The following is a 12,039-nucleotide window of genomic DNA, read 5'->3' on the forward strand; positions in this document are numbered from 1 at the left end:
GACAGCTCGGACCCAGTCAGGCGGGGAATGGCCGCACCCAACACGGCTCGGGAGGCCCAAGCCCCACGTGAGGACCCGCGGGGGCCTCTTCGGAGCTGTGCTCCGCACCCGAGATAAGCCGGAGAACCTGACTGTCCCAAGGTCCCAGACAGAGCGAAGGTCTGGGGGCACAGAGGGGAAGCGAAAACCCCGGGGCACCGGGGGAAGGGGAAATGAGCGCGTCGCTTCACCCCCCTCCCCGACACCAGAATGGTTTGCCCCGGACATCCTGATTGGTTTCTCGCTTCCGTTCGAACTCCGCGCCGCCCGCATTGCCAGGCAACGGCTTAGCTTCGGCCTGGCGTGGGAGCGCCCTGCCTTCTCAGTCCCTCCCCGCCCTTCAGCTTCCCGGTGGTCTCAGGTTCTTTGAGCAGCCCCTTTAGCTCAAGCGGCTAATTCTTTCTCTTGTTCACCCGGGACTTAGCTGATGGACGGAGGACCCTGGTGGGCCCAAGGGGTCGCTAAGAGTCGGACACGACTGAGCGACTTCACTTTCACTTTTCACTTTCATGCATTGGAGAAGGAAATGGCAACCCACTCCAGCGTTCTTGCCTGGAGAATCCCAGGGACGGGGGAGCCTGATGGGCCGCCGTCTCTGGGGTCGCACAGAGTCGGACACGACTGAAGCGACTTAGCAGCAGCAGCAGCAGTCCTGACTTCAGCTGACAGGCTATGTGAACCAGTGCAAGCCAGTTTTCCTGTCTGTTCCTCTAACTGCTCAATGCTGAGCAAGTTAGTGTGAAGATGGGCATGCCCAGCAGTCCCGAAATTTACTAAGGATGTGAGCGAAGATTAATATGCCCTGCGTTCTTTATCATGGCAAAATAATGAAAATAACTTAAGTGCTCAGTGAAAGGAAATTGGTTATATAAATCCATCCTGCGGAAGAACTGAATTTATTGAGGTTTTTATATATACCAGAAGCTTTGCATGACAAAACTCTCATCACTGCTCATGGCATAACCCTCTGATAAGTACCTTTAAATATCCTCACTTTTTGCTGAGGAATATTATACAGTCATTAAAAATGATATGATTAAAATATATTTAGCACTAAGAAAGATTGAATTTTTCAAAAGTATGTTTCAAAGCACTATGTACAACACAAATATGCATTAAATACATAATGGTAATATCACATGTACTATATTTACGTAATGGACTTCCCAGGTGGCCCTAGTGGTAAAAAAATCTGCCTGCCAATGCAGGAGACACAGGTTTGATCCCTGGGTCAGGAAGGTCTCCTGGAGAAGGAGAAAGAATACTCTAGTATTCTTGCCTGGAAAATTCCATGGGCAGAGGAGCCTGGAGGGCTATAGTTCATGGTACTGCAAAGAGTCAGACAGGACTGAGCACAATGCACATATTTCAGTTCAGTTCAGTTCAGTTGCTCAGTTGTGCCTGACTCTTTGCGACCCCATGAACCGCAGCACACCAGGCGTCCCTGTCCATCACCAACTCCTGGAGTCCACCCAAACCTGTGTCCATTGAGTCAGTGATGCCATCCAACCATCTCATCCTCTGTCGTCCTGTTCTCCTCCTGCCCTCAGTCTTTCCCAACATCAGGGTCTTTTCAAATGAGTCAGCTCTTCGCATCAGGTGGCCAAAATATTGGAGTTTCAGCTTCAACATTAGTTTTAGTCCTTCCAATGAACACCCAGGACTAATTTCCCCTAGGATGGACTGGTCGGATCTCCTTGCAGTCTCCAAGGGACTCTCAAGAGTCTTCTCCAACACCACAATTCAAAAGCATCAATTCTTCTATGCCCAGCTTTCTTTATAGTCCAACTCTCACATCCATACATGACTACTGGAAGAACCATAGCCTTGACTAGATATACATATTTCTGTATAAACATTTATAATAACAGAAGTTAATTTCTTCTTTCTGCTTCTTTCTTCTTTCTTTTTCCCCTTGACTGGTTTAACTGTTGGAAATTTGGAAATGTAAAATAAGTTACCAAATTGCCAATAGTTAAACCAGGCAGGGGGGAAAACAAAGACACATTTTTAAACAGAGAATTAGAAAAATCACCTCTAACAGCCCTTCCAGATGAGAGGGTGAGCCACTGTTTGGGTCTAGGACATTGCTCAGTTTGGAGTCAGGCTCCTTCTATCCCAGATGGTGTTTTTCATTCTTTGATTGGATTATCAGTGATCGAGCACTGACTGTGTACATACCTTGGAGAGGTTGGGGAGGAGAACTAATAGTATACCAATAGCTACCAATGATTGCACATTCTGGCATAGGCACCAACCAACCATATCAGAAAAGATACTATCATAAACAGGGAGTCTATGAGGATCAGCTAAATAACAGACCTGGCACTAACTGTGCCCTCTGCTAGATTGTGCTCAAACATACACACATTTTCTCATTTGACTTCATTACTGTCTGAGGAGATTCTACTAATATTCCTATTTTATAGATTAGAAAACTAAGGTTTGTTTGGGTCCAGCAGAAGTCCTCCGAACCATTCTGTTACATTCCCATGTAACTGCACTTTGACAGTGGCAGTGAGGAGAGCCAAGGAGGGTCTCTGATCCTGAAAGACACAGAGAAAACAGTAGGAGCAGGTCCAGATTTTGTGCTTCCTGAGGCTTAAACAATTTAAGGAGTGTTAGGGAGTGTTGTTTAAGAAAAGGACTACAAAATTACAAATTAAGTAATACAGAGATGATTTAGTTAGATAAAAGAAATCTTAGCAAATTTCAATTTCTACAGAGATTACAAAGTTCAGAAAAATAACATTCTTTTTGTGAATTACCTGTTCGACATATTTCCATACTTTCCACAAACAGGCTTCTGTATACTACATTTCCATGTATACAGACATTTCAAACCTTTCCTGTACTACATACTGGTGGCATTCACACTGTAGGACCCTCCATGCCTATGGAGGTATGACCTCTGACCCTTCACTTTCATGTCACAGTACCAGGTAAGTCACCTCAATGTGCCAGGTAAGGGTATTCCTGGAAGATTTTCCTGTACTAGAGCAGCTGGAAATCACTGAAGTCAGCTGAAGTCAGGACTAGGAATCAGCTGAGTCCCGGGTGAGCAAGAGAAAAAAAGTAACTGGAAACAACATAAATAAAACCACTAAACCCGAACTAAATGTCAAAGTCCTCTTAGCCAGATCCCCAAATGCTCACGCTCCAACTTCATCTGACACAAAGGGAAGCTGGAATAGAAGGAGATGGTGGTTTTAACAGAATGAGGTTAAATTACCTCACTTACCATGGGAACATGTTGCTAGAGTGCCTCCCAGACCTCACCTTCCCTGTCATTAAAATGCGAATGACAACAATGGTGTCATGGTTGAATTCTTCTCTGAAATGTGTAGTTTCAATCACGTGTTGGGAGATATTTGAGATGCCTGCATAAAGGCCCTGCTGACTCTTGCGTCTTCAAAGCTGCCTCTGACTGCATGCCCTGGAGCTTCAAACAAGCAGCACAAAAACCCTGAGGCTCATTCCCAAATTAAGAAAGTGAGGTAAACTGAGGCAGAAGGAACTTCCCTGGGATTCCAAGTCACGCCACACAAAGAGAGGTTATTTGGACATGCTCAGATTCCAGGACTCAGAGCATCTTCATGCGTCAACAGCATACTGAGGATGACCTCTATTTTCCAGGGTTTAAGCACCTGACACCAGTTCAGAGTGAATGAAAGCATCCTAGTTCTCCCTCTTCCCCACTGTGTAGCGTAGGGAAGGAGAACCTGTAAGAATAAGAAGATGGCCAAGCTGTCCTTAGTGTGCCCAGATCAGAGGGAGCTGGAGGATCCTTGTGTCCCTCGTGTGCTTATCTTGACCCAGCACGTGTGCAAGAATAACATCTCATCCTGTACCCAGGCCTGTGGCTGTGCCTCCTCCAGCAGTCTGACCTTGGCAGAGTTTTCTTTACTCAGCTCAAAACCAAGATGAAATCAGCCTCAGATGGCAGTTCCCAATCTCCTGGGCACCCTAGGGCTTATTTTGTTCTGTTTCATTCCATTCAAAGGGTGTTCTCACTGTACACATTTGCTTGCCTCTGAACTTCTCTGGAAGGACTCACCAGAAACTGGTCCCAGTGGTGGCTATTGGGCTGACTGAGGAACAGGGGAAAGAGAAAAGCTTTTCAGAAGATATTTTTTAAACCTTATAAACGTTCGTGTGTGCTAAGTGGCTTCAGTCATGTTTGACTCTTTGCAACCCTATGGCCTGTAGTCCACCAGACTCCTCTGTCCATGGGATTCTCCAGGCAAGAATATTGGAGTGGGTGGCCATGCCCTCCTCCAGGGGATCTTCCCAACCCAGGAATAGAACCCACATCTCCTGCATTGGCAGGTGTGTTCTTTACCACTAACACTACCTGGGAAACCCACTTTATAAATGTATTACCTACTAAAAAGTAAATACACTTCTAAGGATATTCTATGAGAGAACAAAATAAGGCAGTGACTGAAAACTCAACCCAGATATGTCCTTCCAAACATGATGGCTGAGATGGTCAACTGAGATGGCTGAGATATTCTTTCTGGAGGGCAACAGAGTCATTTTTCTCAAAAATTTTTGAGAAATTCTGAGCTGTGTCCATAGTTCTATACTCTGTTTCTAAACTGCTTCTAAAAAGCAACTGACTCTAACCAAAGAGATTCAGAAAGATTTGACAACAGGAATATTTACTATAGCATTGCTATTACTGCCCTCCACCACCAAAAAAAAAAAAAAACCCACCCCCAAAATATAACCTAATTTCCTGGCCACAGGACAATGCATGGTGAATGGGACAAGAACAAATACCACACAGCCATTAAAAATGGTGCTTTTGAAGAATAAGCGATAGGAAAGACAGAAAAAATATCTATGGAAAGATTAAAAAAAAAAATACTGTCTCTCAATTCACTTATTTGTTCCAGAAATGTCTTTGAGCACCTTTTTCTAAATCTCAGTTTCCTCACCTGTAAGATAGGTGTTAACCATGCCTACCTCCCAGGCTTGCAAGAGGTACAGTACCCTGACTACCCTCCACACGCTATGGCTACTGTTCCTGCTATTGCTCTTAAGAGGTTGTTTGATAGTACAAGCTCATGAGGCAGCATGTCCCAGGCATCACTCCCTGCCCAAACCCTCCAAGGGCTCCACAACAAGCTCTGAATGGCCTTGTTGGCCTCTGGTGGCCTTTGGAGGCTGATCCCTGTCAACCCCATCTCCTACCACCTTCCCCCTCAGCCCACCTTGCTCCAGCCACCGGCTCCTGTTGCTTCTCAAATACACTAAGTACCCTTCCTGCCTCAGGGCCTTTGCACATGCTGTTCCCACTGCCTGGGCCTCTCTTCCCCCAGACACAGCTGCCCCCTCACCCCCTCCCTCACTTCCTTCCAGGCTCTGCCCAAATGTCATCCTCCCAGGGAAACGCCCCCCTCCCCCGCCCATTATTTGCATTTCCCTTCATAATTCTCCAACCTCCTGATATTCAGTTTGTTCCTGTGTCTGGGTCTCCTCCACCAATGGTGAGCTCCCGGAAGGCAGGGTCCACACTTCTTTGCCCACTTTTCCTGCAATTAGAGGTTGGCAATGCACTGAGCTATGAGAAAGGCTTTGAGAAGACCTGGAACAGAAACTCCTCTTTCTCTTTGCTTACTCCACTGTTTCCCAAACATTCTCAACCCTGGAGCCCTGTGTCCTCAAAACACTTCCTAAACAGCCTGTAGGAACAGTGAAAACACCATCTACAGAGGGTGAGTCTCCAGGATGTGACCAGGAGCCTCTCCTCCTCTGCCAGTGCCCCTCCTAAATTACAGACTTTCTCCCCCAGCACCAGACTTCACAGACCCAGGAACTGTCCCCAATCTCCAGTCCCGTCAGCATCTGCCTCTCACACCCCCTGCATGCCTCTAGGGGCCAGGTTCCACCTGCCAAAAACTCAGGTTCAGCTTCTGATGGGCATATTCCAAGACACACCCCGCTGGCTCAGCCAGGTCTCTGGTTCCTTTCTGTTGTGTCCAGGAGTGAGGGGTGGGCACAGAGTCTTGTTTTCAACCTCTTGCCCCAGCAAGGGCTGAGAGTAAAGCCAACACCTGCACAGAGACAGGAAACCCAGGACCCCCTGCTCTGACACTAAGGTGACCCTCCCCCCGGGACAGTCTCCTGACCTTTCAGGCTGCAGGCTTCTATCAGGAAAATGGAGGTATGATAGCTCCCAGGACATAGTTTCTGAGAAAGAACTTGGCAAGTATAGAAACAGAGCTGTCCAGGTTGGTCTGCTATCACTAAGCTGCAGCTGGGGTTGAGCATACCTCTGCCTCTCCATCTTTCTGGGCCTCAGCTTTCTGTCTGGACCATTAGAAGATGGCAGCTACCGGTTTGGAGAGAGGATCTGGGCACAAGCCTGGCCGGTAGACCTTCCTCCTCTATTTTCCCTTGTCTTGTTTCAAGATGTAGTCACACATTCAACAAGTACTATCTGAACCCCTGGTCCATGCCAGTTTCTAGGAAGAGAGATGAAAACACAAGGAACTGTGTTCTAGTGGGTGAGACACACTCACTCCAGTACTCTTGCCTGGAAAATCACATGGACAGAGGAACCTGGTAGGCTGCAGTCCATGGGGTTGCTAGGAGTTGGACACGACTGAGCGACTTCACTTTGACTTTTCACTTTCATGCATTGGAGAAGGAAATGGCAACCCACTCCAGTGGTTTTGCCTGGAGAATCCCAGGGATAGGGGAGCCTGGTGGGCTGCCATCTCTGGGGTCGCACAGAATCGGACACGACTGAGTGACTTAGCAGCAGCAGCAGGGTGAGACACATCAATGAATAACTGAACCAAGAAATGAGAAATGGTATAAATAGAAATGAAGCAGAGTGAAAAAGCAGGTGTGAAAAGAAAGGGGGCCATGCTCACTCAGCATGGTCAGTGAGCCAAGCCCTCTCCCCTGAGGTGAGACAGGAAGGGTAAGAAAGAGGCAGTCACACGGTAGCCTAGAGGCAGGAAGAGCAGAAGCAGCCTGTGCAAAGGTCCTGGGGCAAGAATGAGGTGACTCCATTTGAGCCCAAAGCCAGTGGCTGGACTGGAGGCAGAGGAAGAGCCTGACATTAAATGGCTGAGAGTCTGTAGGCCACAGAGAGGAGTTCTGGTTTTAAAGATTAAAACATGGCAGTTTAACATCAAGATTGGGAACTCTGGGATCAACCAGTCAAGGTTTCAAATCCAGCTCTACCACCTGGATTGGGGAAGTTCCTTAAAGTCTGAATTTTCAGTTTCCTCATCTATAATCAGAAGAATAATTTCACCTACATTGTAAGGTGTTACCCTAAGTACCCAAGATAATGCCAGCAAAACCCTGGCCAGAGCCAGGCTCAATAAAACTGTGCTATTCTAATGGAAGTTCAGACAGTAAAGAATCCGCCTGCAATGTGGGGAGACCTGGGTTTGATCCCTGGGTTGGGAAGATTCCCCTGGAGGAGGGCATGGCAAGGCATTCCAGTATTCTGGCCTGGAGAATCTCCATGATCAGAGGAGCCTGGAGGGCTACAGTCCATGCGGTCGCAGAGTCAGACACAACTGAGGTGACTTAGCACGTGCTAATGATGATATATAGAGATTATACAGCACAACCACAGAAGCTCCTGATAGATCTTCACAAATCCTGGCAGAGAGCACACGCACTTGGGCTCTGGAGCCAGGAAGCCAGCTGTGCCAGCTGCCAGCATGAACAATGAGGGCATCCAACAGTCTTCGGAGGTTAGGGAGAGGCCAGCAGCTGAGGGAAGGGAACAGACAAGCCTGAGGGTCAGGCTGGATTTGGCCAAGGCTGAGCCCCATCAGCTCGGCAGTCCCAAATCCTTCAGGTTTCAGGAGGTGGGACACGTTTTAAACCTGAAAATCCCAGAATTTTAAAACCCTGAGGTCATCAAATCCTTAGAGTCTCCTCAGTCTGGAGTCCTAGATGCAGACTTCCCTAGTGGCACAGTGGATAAGAATCTGCCTGCCGCCGCAGGAGACACCAGAGACGCGGATTCGATCCCTGGGTCGGGAAGATCCCCTAGAGGAGGGCATGGCAACCCACTCCAGCACACTTGCCTGGAGAGCTCCATGGACAGAGGAGCCTGGTGGGCTACAGTCCGTGGGGTTGCCAACAGCTGGACAGGACTGAAGCAACTTAGCACACAGCACAGACTGGAGTATAATAGCATTGTTTTGTTTCTATCCATTATTTTTTTCCCCAATATTTTTCTGACTGTGGCAAATGATACTCCATCCCATCCCACCTGTGCACGTCACACATGGGGAAACCAAGGCCCAGAAAGGGGAGGTGACTGGCCTGGGTCCCAGTGAGCAGGCAGCTGAAGCGTGAGGACCCCCGTGCTGACCGGGACAGAGGGTGGAGGCTGAGAGGGGCGCCTTGGGTCTCCTCGGGGCTGGGGCCTCTCCCCTCCCCCACGCTGCTGCCTATGAGCCTGGAGGGTCAGGGCCTGACAGATGGGATTTTTCAACGGAATAGTGTTCTGAGAGTGAGGGGCCTTTGTCCTCTTAGCGTCCCAACCCCAGATGGCAAAGCCAGGCCAGAGTGCTGTGGGGAGGGGGGTGGGGGGGGGGCGCGGTGGCGTAAGGCTCCCTCTGGAACTGGAAGGTCGTGGCCCCAGAGACAGAATCTTTGTGGAAACTTAACACCCAAGACCCTCCACCCAAGGGCCTGGCGCAGGACTTTTCAGCTTTCAGCTTGAGCTCCTCAGGCTCGTCCCACATTCAGTAACTCTGATCCCGACCTGGAAAGGCTAATTGCTTTCTGAGTCCTTTTCAGGTTTCCTTGCATGAGTGAGTCAGTCCTCTCTGCTGCTCTGTGTTTAACACCAGTGCCCACTAAGCTCCAGCGTAACAAGTAGACAGCGGGCCTCACGTCGTGCAGCCTGGCCATCGCATCGGCCTGGAACACTGTCCCCATTTCCAGAAGTATTGTCCCCATTTCTGGAGGCACATTCCATTTATGACAGAATATACTTGCTTTTCATTTCATGTATCAAGAAGTTTCCTCTTATAAGAAGTCCATGGTCAACTGTAACACACATTCTCGGGATAACAGGGAAATCAGTTGTGGACTAAATATTAGATATCAGAGAACTATGAATATTATGAAGTGCAACAGTGATCCTGGAAATGGCCTTACTTTTTGGAGATGCAAACTAAAGTATTTGGGGACAAAAATTGAGGATATCTACGATTCACATTGATATTTCAGGAAGAAATAGGCGAAGCTAATATGGAAAATGCCTGTGTTAAATCTGGGTATTGGGTATGTAGTTCATAATGTCATTCTGTATTTTTCTCTGTGTCTAAAATTATTCTAATGCAATCTTTTCTGGTTGACTTAGAGAAAAAAAATCGTTAAGAAACAATCATCATGGCAGATCCTGGGTATAGCCAAAACTGTGAACCTGCCATGAGAGTGAAAGAAGCCGGGATAAGGCGGGAAGAACATTCTGGGTTGGGGAAAGCCAGCCCTGTATCTGGGAAGCTTGGCCCTCCTTCCCCGGGACCCCCTGATTCTCCCCTCAGGGCTGGCTTCTGGTTCTCTGAGCAGCTCCGGGGGCCTCACCACTGACTGTCCCCTCCCTGGGACATCTGCTCTCAGGTTTGGGGCCAGGCAGGAAGCCAACAGCTTTACTGTCCCCGGGGGCCCCCAGCCAGTGAGCCAGTGCCTGGGGTGGGGGAGGGGCAGGGCACAGTCCCTTCACACCAGACTATCCCCCACCTTGGGATGTGGGCCTGGGCCCCTTCCTCTCGTTGTCTAGCTCACTAGGCAGACAGGGAAACTGAGGCCCAGGCCTGACCCTAAAGGACTCAGGACAGGGTCCTGCAGCGGAAGAGGTGGAGAGAAGGTCTGTGGGCACAGAAAGGGTCAGAAGCCGACCTCTGACCCCCAGCCAGTCAGGGTCATGGGTGGAGGAGGGGACAGGACCCCAGACATGTGAGGAGGTGAGGGTGAGGGCTCAGTGCCGCCCCCCAACCCCAGCCCCGGTCCCCCGGACAGGAGAGGGTCCTGCCTCCAGCAGCGGCAGCCAGGTTCCCCCTCACCTGTCACTCACACAGGGCCCCGAAGGTCACTCTTACTCTGGGGCCCAGCTGTCCCTCCTCAAGCTCTCCTTTTTCACAGTCAACGGATATTTATTTCCTGAGCTTATCTGTGTGTCAGGCACAAACTAGATACCAGGGCCTCAGCCAGGAACAAATCAGACACGGTCCCCACCCTGGTCAAGCTGAGGCTGGTGGGAGTCAGAGGCCAGGCAAGGCACATAAGAGGACAGGATGTAGCCCGGCATCAAGGGCACAGTGAGGAAAGCGGGAGCAGCACGCGGAGGGAGACAGGGACGGTGACCGGGCTGCTTTGTTAAGGGGTCACCTCTGAAGGCTGGGATTGAGCAGAGACCTGAATAAAGGGAGGAAGGGACCTGGGGTTGCCTAAGGAAAGAGCCCCGGCTTGAGGAAACAGCAAGGGCAAAGGCCCTAGGGCAGAGTCTGCCGGGTGAGCGACAGCAGGGAGGCCAGTGCGGCTGCAGTGGAGAGCGGGGAGGGAGGAAGCCGAGCTCGGTGTGATGGGGGGCAGGACCGCAGTGGCGGGCCCACAGGGAGGAACGGGCGGAGCCAGGCAGGGAGGGGTCTGCGCAGAGGCAGGACAGGCTCTGAGTCACGACGTGAAGGGCGGGAGCAGGCGAAGTAGGATGGCCAGGGAGGAGACGACAGCAGAGTCCAAGCACGACGCAAAGGAGGCCAGACGGAGTGGTGGCAGTGGAAGGGACAGAGTGGCCAGACTCTATCGCGCAGGGTCTGCTGAGAGATCGGATGTGCGGTGTGGGGAAAACAGGAGTCTCTGTTCCTTGCTCTATCCCTGGTGCAGGGGCAGAGTTAATCCCAATCAGCAGTCATGTGAAAGAGCAGACAAAGCGAGGAAAGACCCCTCAGTCTCAGGTTCCCCCTCAGGTCAGGCTGGTTTTGTTTTGGTTTGTTTTTTCCCCTAAATCTGTCAGAAGGCGCTCTCTGGTGGCTAATGATTGGAACTGCAAATCCTCAGGTTGAGGGCCATAAAGAATTGCCCTTGTTCAATCACTCAGTCGTGTTCTACTCGACCCCATGGACTGCAGCACGCCAGGCTTCCCTATTCTCCACTATCTCCCAGAGTTCGTTCAAACTCATCTCCATTGAGTCAATGATGCCATCCAACCATCTCATCCTCTGTCGCCCCCTTCATTGAGTATGACCCCTGGAATAGGGAAAAAAAAAAAAAATCAGAGACAGTGGAAGGTATAGAGTGACCAGATTTCCACCCTTCACCCATTTTATAGATGAAAATACTGAGGCCCACCTACGGTTGCGGTCTCATCTCCGTATTGTTTTCCAATTGGGTAATGCACGAAATTCCCCACAGCCTCCCTAGACGCAGGGAATCCATCCTTGGTATTACTACATTCTTAGGAGGCATCATGCTGCCTCAGCTTTCATACATTCCAAATTAGTCCACACCTTCCCTGCTTGGCTGGATGGAAAATCTCTATCCCATCTGGGCTGGAATTTCCACCTCCCTTCACTCCCGAAATCCTGCACCAGGGTGTCCAGTAGAGGTCAGTCTGCAGTGACCCATTAGCCACGTGCGTGCTGTCACTTCAGCCATGTCCAAGTCTTTTTGGTCCCATGGACTGTAGCCCACCAGGCTCCTCTGTCCATAGGATTCTCCAGGCAAGAATACTGGAGTGGGTTGCCATGCCCTCCTCCAGGGATTGAACCTGCATCTCTTAAGTCTCCTGCACTGTTCCCATTCCAGCTCAGTTCTTCCAACTTGAGCAGAGGACGTGCTCCCCTATCTTTACCCCATTCAGATGGTGCCACAATTCCCCCACCTTTAACTTCTGATCCACCTTGAGCTGTCATTGGTCCCCACACAGGACAGAGCCAAGGAGACGAAAGGAGGCCCTAGGGACACTCTCAGCAGAGCGGAGGAGGCTCTCACCTCCCCTGAGCTGGG

The sequence above is a fragment of the Ovis aries genome, chromosome 13, assembly GCF_016772045.2.
Source record: "Ovis aries strain OAR_USU_Benz2616 breed Rambouillet chromosome 13, ARS-UI_Ramb_v3.0, whole genome shotgun sequence".
NCBI lineage: Eukaryota > Metazoa > Chordata > Mammalia > Artiodactyla > Bovidae > Ovis > Ovis aries.